At 42.1% G+C, this 11920-nt stretch overlaps 1 protein-coding gene across 17 annotated transcripts in view; it reads right to left on the reverse strand.

The window, feature by feature from the left end:
* The window catches only part of ARPP21 (cAMP regulated phosphoprotein 21), a 249595-nt gene that overhangs the window by 162494 nt on the left and 75181 nt on the right, over window positions 1–11920 (reverse strand). For 3 of the 17 annotated variants that reach the window (XM_083468015.1, XM_083468014.1, XM_083467999.1), the window contains exon 1: window positions 10504–10835. The exons of 5 other annotated variants lie outside the window; for them this stretch is intronic. The gene's annotated coding sequence lies outside the window, so the exon portion shown is untranslated. 9 more of the 17 variants (XM_083468011.1, XM_083468008.1, XM_083468007.1 and 6 more) reach the window with 6 other exon arrangements.

Raw genomic sequence — 11920 nt, forward strand, 5'->3', positions numbered from 1 at the left:
TCCTATAGCTCCAAATATAGCAAGAACTTTTTTAGATCTTGGAGGTACTTAAGCACCACTGATGCTGTAAGTTACAGTTCACATTAGAAAATATCTCCTATTAATCGACATCAGAAATTAAATGTTAGCATTCCTTTTCAATTTGCCCTTGTTAAAATCCTGTGTCAATGGAAGTCAATCATACTGCAGCACTCCTCCTGGGCTATTAAAATATCTATCAATATGAATTGTAATTAGAGATGGCTAGTTTTGTATGATCTTGCTGTATCCTACCAAGAGTTAACCTTTTCTCAAAAAACCCCCACTTAGAATATGGAGCGGGGGGGGGGGTGTTTACAAAACTGTTGGAAGAAAATTCAGATTGTGTTCAGGAAATTACATATGTTAGATCAAGGCCATGTAAAAGTAAATGCATTTGCCTTTCATCTTGAAATTACATATAAATGAACAAGTTTGCCATGTGTTTTTATTGTTGTTTGCATTCATTTCTGCATTAAAATGAACAGAAGGTAACAAACACATTAAGAAATCTGAAACTGAAAGAGATATAAGACTGCAACAGACTATCCCTCCTGTTTTGCAGGATAGACTGTAGAACTGAAATGAATTCATATAATCAGATGTAGATTTGTAATTTTGAAGTGATATTTTGAATATATATATATATATATATATATATATATATATATATGAACAATGAACTAGAAATTTGAAAATCTAAAATTCACCGTGTCAGAATGAGTCCATAAGATGTTTCTGTTCAGAACTGATGCTTTGGAAGTTAGCAGATTTGTCAGATTCCAATTTTTACTTCAGCAGAGCTAGTAATGGATCAGACATTATGGGCCAAAGATATGCAAACTGCATAGGTTACAGCCATAGCATCAATATTTTGGTTAAATTGCATTGTAAAGTTGAATTAAATATAATATTTTGTGAGTCATAAATAAGCACATCTTGATAAGTTGTGCTCGCCCTCTCTTCTAAACTAGCTCCCTGAAGAAAAGGTTTCGGTCCCATTTCTCTTTGGGAGCAATCCCTGATGGGAACTGTTGCTGCAGTAAATCGATGTGCATATAAACATGTTACAACATTGCATAATCCAGTATCTTCTATATGCTTCCTCTTTCCTGTAATCATGGGTATCATTTCATATTCCAGGAGTATAAAATGTTTTAAGAGTAGTAAGAGTCTCAGCAAAATCTAAAGTCATGGGATTATATAATTGTAGTCGAGGGGGTCCCAAGGGGCATTTAATCCAACCTCCTGCAGTGCAGGAAAGTCCTAGTTTTAGAGATAATCAATATTAAAGGGGAGGGCAACTGTTGCAGTTATTTCTTTATATCCCATAACTACAGCAATGTTATCAACAAGGGTCAATGTTCATACCTCCTGAATAGATCTGTTTCATCATTTATAACAAAAGTCATTAAGCAATCAGTACGTTGGCCAGAAATATAAGCATGCTCCCGAAATAATCACATGTGATCCAATATATCACCCTTCCCTAAATGTGCCCCTGCTGGCGCACATGCACATAAACATACATAGCTTGATTTGACATTGCTTCAGCACTAAGTTGAGGGTTTAAAGCAAGTCAACTAAAGAGCACTGCATTGTATTCATGGTTTTTCCCTACTAGGTTCAAGATACTGGATTCCACAAAAAAGCCCATGACAAGAAATATCATAGGAAAATGTTTCTCCCATGTAACATTCCCCCTTGGGATGTGTTCTGGAGAACAATTCTTTCAGGTGTGTCTAGCGTCAGAAGTGAAGTTCTCCTCGACACAGACAGAGTATTTTCACTGATTTCTCTGATATCCTCATGGGACAAGCTCTCAAGAAAGCTTGCGTATGTTCTTGGAGTGTGCTGCATTCCAGCTTTTTGTTGCTCTTAACAGTTACCATTTTTAAAAAAACAACAACATGTTTTTAATTGTATTTTATTGTTATCAATTGACTGTATTATATTGTTTTACAATGTGACTTTATTATTGTTGTATGCCACAAGTTGAAGGCTGTGTTTGGTGGAAATGAGACTTATAGAGTTTGATGTATGAATGAAATATCTGTCTGTGGCTTTTGGTGATTGGTTTACATCAGGGGTGTCAAACTTCCAAGAGACTGCGATCTACTCCCACTATAAATAAACTGGCAGTGATCTACCCATTGGATTGACCAGAGTTGTTCAGCTTTTTGGGGGGAGGATGACCTGAGCTGTTGACCTTTACTTTTTTGGTCGATCAATCACCATCACACGATCAACCAGGATCGACCAGGGACATCACCATCGACCAGGTGGACAGTCCTGGTTTACATGAACAGACTCCCTAAAAAGTGAGAACAGGATTGCAGACTTAGTCACATATGCAAGACACTGCTTGATGCGACTTGAAGCGATGAACAACTAAGCATGAAATAGTCCCTAGTCTTAAAATGCACACTCTATCAGGGTGAGCAAGATGCCTGGTTCTAGGTGAGAAGACAACACCCTTCTGTTCAGGCTCCTGTTCAGTTGCCGCCGCCTTTAGTTCTGTCTCCTTCCACAGCAGATCAAAGCCCTTCCCAGCCTCCACTGAAGCATGCCTCTACAGGAAGATGTGTCTGCCAAGGCAGATTGGCATACCTGCTCCCCCTTTCCAAGTGGCTGAAGTTGGGGCAGAGAGGGGAGACATCCTGCTCCTACAAACCAGGCTTCCAGCATTTCATAATAGCTGGTCTTTCACACATTTCTAGTCATGCATTAAGTAGAAAGCACATAAGTGGGCAATCGCCTGAATTTCAGGCTTTGGATTGTTTCCCTTAAATGTCACATAAAAACACATCTAGTTTCAATGAGTGAAGCAAGTATATTTTTCTTCCAAGGGAAATTGCCAAAAAAAAAAAAATCACTCTTACTAAGCCATTCCTCTTAAAACCTAACAGATTGATAACCTCGTAAAAATGCATCCTGTAAATTTCAAATTTCAATTCCCCCACCCCTCCCACAGAGTGGTAGCATCTGAGTGGAAGTCACCATATGACTAAGGGTTATAGCCAATAGCGGCTTCTGTGCACAGAAGGAGGGAGGTGATTTTCACCATTTTCCCTTCCCTGTGCCCTTTCCCAAAATCTGCCCTGGGAAGTTGGGGGTTCCTCTGGTATAGTAGAACAGGGGAAGGGGCCACATGGCATGGGGAGGGGCTGAATGGGAAAGGAGGAATGCCTCCCTCCTTTCATTCACAGAAGCCTTTGATGGATCAAATAACTTTTTGTGATTGAAATTACACCTTTGGCCACATTCCTGATCTGCAGACTGCTCAGTCCTCAGAATGATTTATTCAACATGTGTCCAATCTGCAGGTCAACCCATTATCAGACGGCATTAAGACTGAGGTGGTCTAAATGAGGTAGCTGATCTCAACCACTTATTTTTCAAAGTGTGAAGGCCATAGCACCTGCTGGCAGGTAAAATGTAGATTTCACCAAACAAGCACCTCATTCTCCACTGCCCATTTTTTGCTGAACTTATTTAAGAATTAGATTATGAGAAGATTTAATGTAGGTTCTGCTAGAAGCCAAGCTAAAGGTCAACTTTAACTAAAGTTTCATTTGCTAAGTCCAAAACATTAATAATTATGAATAGTGATAGATTTAAAGGATTGTATTAAAGTTCTATTCCTTTAAAGGTTCTTTGATCCAGCAGAGTTAGTGGAAAGGGGGCTATTTTCCCTGAATCCCCCTTCCCTCTGCAGCTTCCTATGCCCACCCCAAATATGTTCAAGGGGATTGAGAGACCCTTCAGTACAGTGTGGTAGGTGGGAATTGTGGAATTTCCATTATTCCATAATTATGAAATTTCCATAATTTCACACACACCCTTTTAGCTCATCAAATTCTCCACTGGATCAAAGAGTTCTCCATCAGTGGGTGGACACAATTGGATACAATCCATAGACATATTTTAAAGACAAATACATCTTCATATGAGAAAGATTGTAGGTACAATAAGACTAGGTAGGAAGTATAGACTCAGCATACCGAACCACATGCTGGAACCTCTCAAAGGAATCAGGGTGCACGCTACAGAGCCAGGATTCTGATTAAGTTGCTAGGTGCAAGGAAACCTGTTCTGCATATGGGTACTACCTCTTTGTTACCCCAATCCAGTTACAAAAGCACCTGGGAACCAGAGAGAAAAAGAAAGAAATGTAGAAGATCAACAGAAGTAGAAGAAGGCAAACTGAAGGAGAGAGAAAAGGGGCCAAGCACTAGAGCAGGCATCCCCAAACTCGGCCCTCCAGATGTTTTGGGACTACAATTCCCATCATCCCTGACCACTGGTCCTGTTAACAAGGGATGATGGGAGTTGTAGTCCCCAAACATCTGGAGGGCCGGGTTGGGGGATGCCTGCACTAGAGGCTTGGTGATCGGTCCTTTCTAGGAAAGGAACACGGGTAACTCACGGGTAAGGCATACGTTTTGCAGGAAAAAGGTCCCAAATTCAGTCCCTGCTATCTCCTGATCTGACTTGATATAAGGTCACCTTCTATGATCCTAAGAAATTTTCTTTAAAATGATGGCATTTTGTAGGTTACTCTTTTTCCTTATGTAGTCATGCCTCCAATATTAGCTAAGACTAGAAGTTATCTGGCTTTGGGGGTTAATGTTTGGCACAAACACCAGATGCAGCTGTATTGTGTAACCTGGAAGGCAGAGAGGAGCTGCACGATTTTGTTGTACTCATTTCTTTGCAATGAGGAGAATCGAGACAGAGACCAAAAAACCCTCCTAAGTGATCTTTTTGTGTTTTGGAAGCTTTCCCAAATGACCATTTAAGTTTGCTCATTAGGCTCCCAAGTTCCAAAAACCTTAGTTTAGAAAAAGGCAGTGGCCTAATAAGACTTTCCATTCTACTGCAGATGTAATATTTATGAAATGATTATAATGTCCCTGCCACTGATTTGTGGGCAACAGGCTAAAATGGAAGCACATTAACAAGCAAAAAGGTAAAGCTTTTCTATTGCCTTCTTTCAAAATAAAAAATAAAAACACCTGTGACTCATTTTTGAGAAAGGAGGTGAAGGGAGGTGCTCCTCTGCAGATAACTGTGTCCAGTTCATTGACAACATATTCCTTTTACCATGCCAAAGATGTGAACATCCTTAGTCAATGCAGTTTTGGTATAGGGCTCAATTGCATTGTCCTTTATTGTGTTGGCATAATTCGCTTGTGCTCCAAGCAAAATATGAAAATCATATGAGAAAAACAAATTAATATTTGAGTATATTTTGCTTGAAGCACAAGTTATATTGAGTTATATTGGTGAGAAGAAAAAATTATAGTCTTTATACACAGGTTTTAAAGAATACACAATCAAGAACTATGAATAAACTAAAAGAAAAAGGATTCCTGATACCTTATTTTCATCTGGATTCACTTGGGGTTTATATTTAAAGAGGTAATTGCCAAAATGCCAAAAAAGAGAGAGAAAAGATGAGTCCAAATATTAATGCAATATCTCCACTAAATACTGCTTATGATTATGTCAAATTACCTGTCTCGAGGCCAGCTATTTAAAATAGAATATCTCACATTTGAACTAACTGTTTATAGGTTTACTTGCTTTCTTAAGATAAGAGACCATTGTTTTTTAAACAATAAAAACCAGGGTGTGATCCAAAGTAAATCAAGTATTGTTGGAAGAGACCATACTTGTGTTTACATCCTTTTGGGTGCTGATACACTCAAAATACAATTTCAACCATCCATATACAAAACCTTAATACTCAGGCATCTCTTGCACAGTATTGGAAAACTGTACTTACATCATGGCAATGATTCTACATTGAAGACATCTTAGGGGAAATTAAAAGTGCCTAATGTGGAAATAATGTAAATGCTTCTAAGACATTAAGGTTTCTTTTGCAGTTATCATTTTGAATGCATTCTTTAGATGACTATGACAGTTGAAATGATGCCATCACAGAATTTTTGCATGAAACACTGTGCTCAACTAATCAATAAGAGCAAAAAAATTAAGTTCATAGTATTCTAATCACTGTAGTTAACCTTTAGAGATTCCCCGCCCCCCAAAAACTGCTTTACATGAATGCAATCCTCTAAGAGATTATTTTTGGTAATGCAGTTCTTTCTAATCATTCAGAATATTATCCTAAAAAGTAACCATAATTATCATTTAAGAAACATATTTGGCTAGAAATGTTCCCACTCCAATAAGCTATGGTTCTCCCTTCAGAAAGCAGTCTTGCTATATTATGCCACTCTTATACTCACTTCACTATGTCTTGCACTATGAACAGTGTAAACAATATCACTTGGCCCAAGGCAGATGTGGCTCGACAGAGTCCAAGTAATTATAAACAGTGGAACAGATCTGTTGGTACTGAGGTTTACCATTTGCTGTGCTGTATGGTAGAGAACTGGCTAGTCTCAGACTGACTAATCTCCTGGTTTCAGTGAAGTGGTTCATAGATTTCCAAGCTCATCGCATCTTACAATATTTCATACTAATAGCATCTATATAAGCCATGGTAGTTAAATGGAATCTCCATGTTCAGAAGCAGTGTAATTTTGCACACATAAATGTGGAAGAAAACTACAGGACATGGCTATCACTTTCATACCCTGCTTTGGTTCCTGAAATATCTGGCTGGCCACTATTAGAAAGAGAATATTGGACTAGAAGGCTTTTGGTTTGATCCTGCAAGACTACTCATCTGTTCTTACATGGTGCAGAAACCATCTATAGTCCAGATCACCTACTCTTTGGGCATAATGTCAGGCAAAAAAATTATTGAATTGTGCTCTTTCTCTGAAAAGTAAGTCCAAACAGGATTCCTCTTAAACCCATAGTTCCAATCTAAAACAATGAAAAATATGTCTGAATATTATATAGTTATTTTGCTTCTGCCCTCTCATTCTTTGCATTAGTAAGAAAAGGGGGGGAAATCAATTTGTGTTCCCTAGCTAGACTTACGATACTCAAGGGACATTTCACCCTTTTAGCAAACTCCCAGAAAGATCAGTTCTTGATCCAATGAAAACAACTGCCAAAATTACATTTCAGATTGTTTAAGTAGATTTTTTTGTCCATTGTTGTGGAGCTGGGTGTGCATAAAATACGACAACTAACCTATTGCAAAGTCAGATAACCTTGTCACATATTATTAGCTCCTAGACTTTATGGCATTTTCTGGCACTTTGATGCCCATAGCAAATTTCCAAACCTAGACTGTTCAGGTCACATTCTAGAACTATGACAGACACCCTTCTCCTTTTATATTAACTAAGCTGTTCTCATTGTCCCCAGTTAACACAAGGACCTTTCTCCTTCCTTTTAGCATAAATGCCCATTTTGGAAGGGATGAGTAAGAACAACATATGGTAGCTTCTTTCTCCTTGACAATCATGGTCGATAGTTTAAAAGATCTAAAACTCATTCTCTAGACAATTTATAGTAAATACTGCATAAAGTAGCCAGTCCTCCAAAAATGGATACATCCTTATGCCTGGGCAAATGGAGAAGTGTTAATGCGTTATCTGAAAACAATGCATTTGTCTGATGATCTGAGACAAGTAATTATTTGTCCCAGTTGGCTACTCTGGAATTGCCCAGTCAAATCCCAATATATCTTCCATATACAATTTTCTGATCCATTTTATATCCTTTCACCTGAATCATATCTGCAGATACCCAAGGTTTAGGACTGCCCTGTAATGTACAGACACTAATATTCTTGTGAGCTCACAAGCCTTCATATTGCAGAAGGCTGAGTTACTATCACATATAGGGAGTAAGCCCCATTTAATTAGCTCACACTTTGTTTCAAGTAAACACCCAACAGACTTCGAAACTTGATTTAGACAGGTAACACTTATTTATGTCACTTAAGCCAGATTTAGTCAACAAGGATAACACACACACAAATTAAGATGCACATTAGCACTGGTTCACAGTACTGAAATGTTAAACATTATGTAGAATAAACATTTATAATACTTTAGGTAGAGAATACAGAACAAAAATGTTTTTACATGAAACACTAGCCTATTTATACAACAGACAGAACTTCTGAAAATACTTCAGATGCATGCATCAGATTTATGAAATGATACTCTAACAATGTGCACACATGTCATTATGTTGACCTTCCATGCAAATTTACAATTTGCCTTTTGTTTAATCCATAAATACCACCAGAGGTTTGCCGCTGTTACCTTCTGCGAATACCAGAAGCAATGATTATGAATGACAGAAATTGAATAAACTTCAAAGTCTTGCACAATCATAGCATGATAGTGCAATTGACACATATAGAATTGCCTATATTAACAAAATTATTTAATATTGCTATTCCAGAAAATATTTGTTAGCAAAATTTTGGGGGGGAAACAGTATTAATATATGTTTGTACAACATAAAATAACCTAGATGGAGCAACAACTTTCCATTACAACTTCAAAATATCTTTCATTTAAGTTATCCCGCACACACTCCCCAAGCACTGAAAATATTTGTTAAAAATATACTGTATTAATACTGCCTAGCATAATAACATAAATGGAATTGGGAATGATGATTCACCACAACCCGCAGACCGCTTTTACCTTTGCAATCTTTTTCTTTTTTTCCCCCAGTAGCCATAGCCAATCATTGCTCTCCTCGTCCATTATGCTTCTTTATAGCAGAGTGAGATGCTTCTTCATTAAGTAGTGTTACAAATAGAACACACCCGAACTCCCAAGTGGAGAATGCTCTAACGACGCTAAGGCTACAGTTCTCAAGGCAACCAGGCTCAGTTGGAAACTGAGAGCAAAGTCAATGTAAGATTAGTTATTTGCAAGCCTTAATTGCACATTGCAGCTTGCCTCAATCCACGATGAACTCTCTTAAGAAGAACGGTATTCAGTTAAATTTTTAAGCAATGCAGATAAAAAAGCAAAACAAACACAAAACACAAGTTTTACCGTTCTTATACTTAAAGCAACATAAAATGTTAAAGTTTGTTTTTTTAAAAAAAGGAAAACACAACAGACAAGCCCATCCAGTTAGTCATAAAACAATATAGTTCTCTTGTTGACTTACACAATATGGACAATTGTAACACTGATGGATTTAAACACAGCAGCAGAAAAGGGGAAAGCATACAGTTGAGAAAAATGCTTCTGGCTCACAGAGTTCTGGATGAAATGGTACTTTTCAGAAAGAAGAAGAAGAAAAAGTTGTTCTCAACATGAACCTGGTTGTACAACAGAAGAATGGTGGAACGAACCCATGCTTTGTTTATCCCCAAGAAAACAAAGCATCTGGTGGATACAAATGTTCAGATAAAAGTGTAACATAATAGCAATGAAGTAACTGCAAGCAATGAACACAGCAGAGTTCAGACAGCTGACTTTTAATTTCAGATACTTAAATGAGATACAGCAAGCTGCAAAGCTATTTCTTCCATGACATCATATGGATGCTAACCCAAATGTACTACTTTCTACCAAATCAAAACACGTAAGCATTAGGAATACCTGAAAACAACACAAGATGCTTTACTGTCTTTCTGACAATTTTAAGAAAGTTTTATGCTTTATTCCCCCCCCCTTCTTTTACACACTATCTGGAAACCACTAGTGCTAAGGAAATATTCCGATAATCATAATGGCAAAAGACAGCTGAAATTACCATGCTTCTCCAACTCCATTGTCAAATCAAAGCATCTTTTTTGAAGTTTTCCTATCATCTGGGATCTGATCTCTGGCGTGAGGGTGGGATGTCTTGAGCTGTCATTTGGAGAATGCTCCCATGTTGCCAACGCGTCCTGAATCTTATCAGGGAAGCGATGCTTCCAACAGATTTGAAGCCACCTACCCAAACCTGTGCGATTTCCCCATCGCTAGCAATTCTGCCAGCCACTTCCAACCTCGCTCCTAAATTATCCGCCATCTGTTATTTACTGCGCAAGTGGAAAGCGGGAGATGAAGCAGCACGTTCATAACAACACGCGAGACGCGTGTCTGTGGGGCACGTAGATTTGGCAGAGAGGATCGTGGCTCAGTGGGGAAACTTTCTCAGCGCCTGCCTGTATTTATTCTCCCCGGGAAACCCAGCCCACCTTTCCAAAACACACGCATAACAGATACAAGGTTGGTGTCGACACCCCACCACCCACGAGCCCCCCCTGCGTGGAAAAGGCATCTTCGCGTCGACCTGGGCAGAAGACCTCCCTAAAAATGCTCAGCCCGAGCACCATTCGCTACAAACCTCGGATCCCTCCGAAAGCGAGCACGGGAAAGACACGCGTCAGAAGCTCCACACAACCATCTGGCCGCGCGCTAGACCCACCCTGCCTGCCTGCCTGCCTGCCCGCGCTGATCGATCGCAGAGGCGCGAGAGGCTTCGGGACAAGAGGCGGGTGCGAAGGCAACGAAGACACGCGCGCACGCGTCCACACGTAGGCGGGGAAGGGGGTGGTGAGCGGGGAGGGGGAGGTCGCTCGGCGTTTACCTGCAACGGACGCGGCACCGGCTTCTTGGCGGAGTTTGGGGCTGCTCGGGCTGCAGGGCAGGGCGCTGCTACAGCGCGACGCCTGCTTTCCGGGAAGGCATGGTCTGCTCCTCCTCCTCGTCGTCGTCCTTCCTCCTCCTCCTCTTCCTCGCACTCTGGCTCCCGGGGCGGCGAGTCCTCCGCTCGCCTCACACCCTCTCTCTCCCTCCCTCACTTCCCCGGCTCCTCCACGCCCCGCGCCCCTTCCGCCTCCCCGCGGAACTTCGCCTTTATTGTCTCGGCCGCTCGGCTCCCTCACGCCCCGCCGCGCCGCCCGCCCGCCTTCTCCCGCTCTGCCTCCGTTCCCCTTCCCCTCAGAATGAGCCGCCCGCCTTCCCTTCCCTTCCTTCCCCCTCACGAATCCCGTCCTCCTGCCGCCGCCGCCGCCGCCTCCGGTCGCTTTCCCCCCGCCGTGTCGGCCGCCTCTATTTCTGCCCGTCTCCCACCACCCCTCCCCTCGCGCGCTGCCTCAGCCTGTGGCCCAACCCTTCGGCGGCTGGCGGGCTCCTCGGCGTCCTCCGCCCCGTCGTCCCCTCCGTTCAACTAGCACTGGCTGCTGCTGCTGCTGCTGCTGCCTCCCCTTCTTCTTCTTCTTCTCCTTCTTCTTCTTCCCCCTCAGCCTCGCCTCTCCCCGCCCACGCGGCCCACCGGAGACAACGTGCCAGGCGCTCGCCCTCCTCGCCGGCTCGGCTCTTAGCGCCTCTCGCGCTCCCGCTCATTCTGCCGCCGGCGGCGGCAACAGCAGCGGGAGAGCTGCCTGACTCTGCCGCCGCCGTCTTTATCACGGGGCGGCGGCGGCGGCGGCGGCTGCCTGCTGGCCTCTCCCCTCCTGCTCCCTAACTCCACGAGCAGAGACGCGCGCACGGCGCGGCGGGCTCCTGCCAGCCTCATAAATGTGTGTGTGTGGTGTGTGTGTTTTTGCCGGCACGTTGTGTCATCCATTCGCCATGCCCCCCCCTCCCCACTCAAGCACTCGCGCCCGCCCATCCTCAGCCTGTAGCTGTGAGACACAAAAGCACACGAACAGCGCTAATAAGGAGAGGCTTCATTAATCTCTGGCCGTTTTTCTCCAAATATGCCCCCCAACCATTCAAATGTAGAGTTGTTTGTTATGTATTGCGGTTTTTTTTTAAACAACAACAACAACAACACCACAGGGTTTTGCTTTACCTCAGCAGTTAAGTTTTAAGCAGGGTTGTGGGGGAGATTTTGTATGAAGCCTCCTCCCCCCCCCCAAAGATTCATTTGGGGAATAATTTGCATTTCTCTGCGTGCCCTGTTTTAAAACGGATGCTCTTTATTTTGGCAGACCTTGCATAGCAGCCCACAGATCTAAACACTGGAGTCCCACAGGACTGATGGCTTGGGGAGGGCGGCG

Source organism: Podarcis liolepis (genome assembly GCF_965112155.1).
Source record: "Podarcis liolepis genome assembly, chromosome: 12".
In the NCBI taxonomy this organism is placed as follows: Eukaryota; Metazoa; Chordata; class Lepidosauria; order Squamata; family Lacertidae; genus Podarcis; species Podarcis liolepis.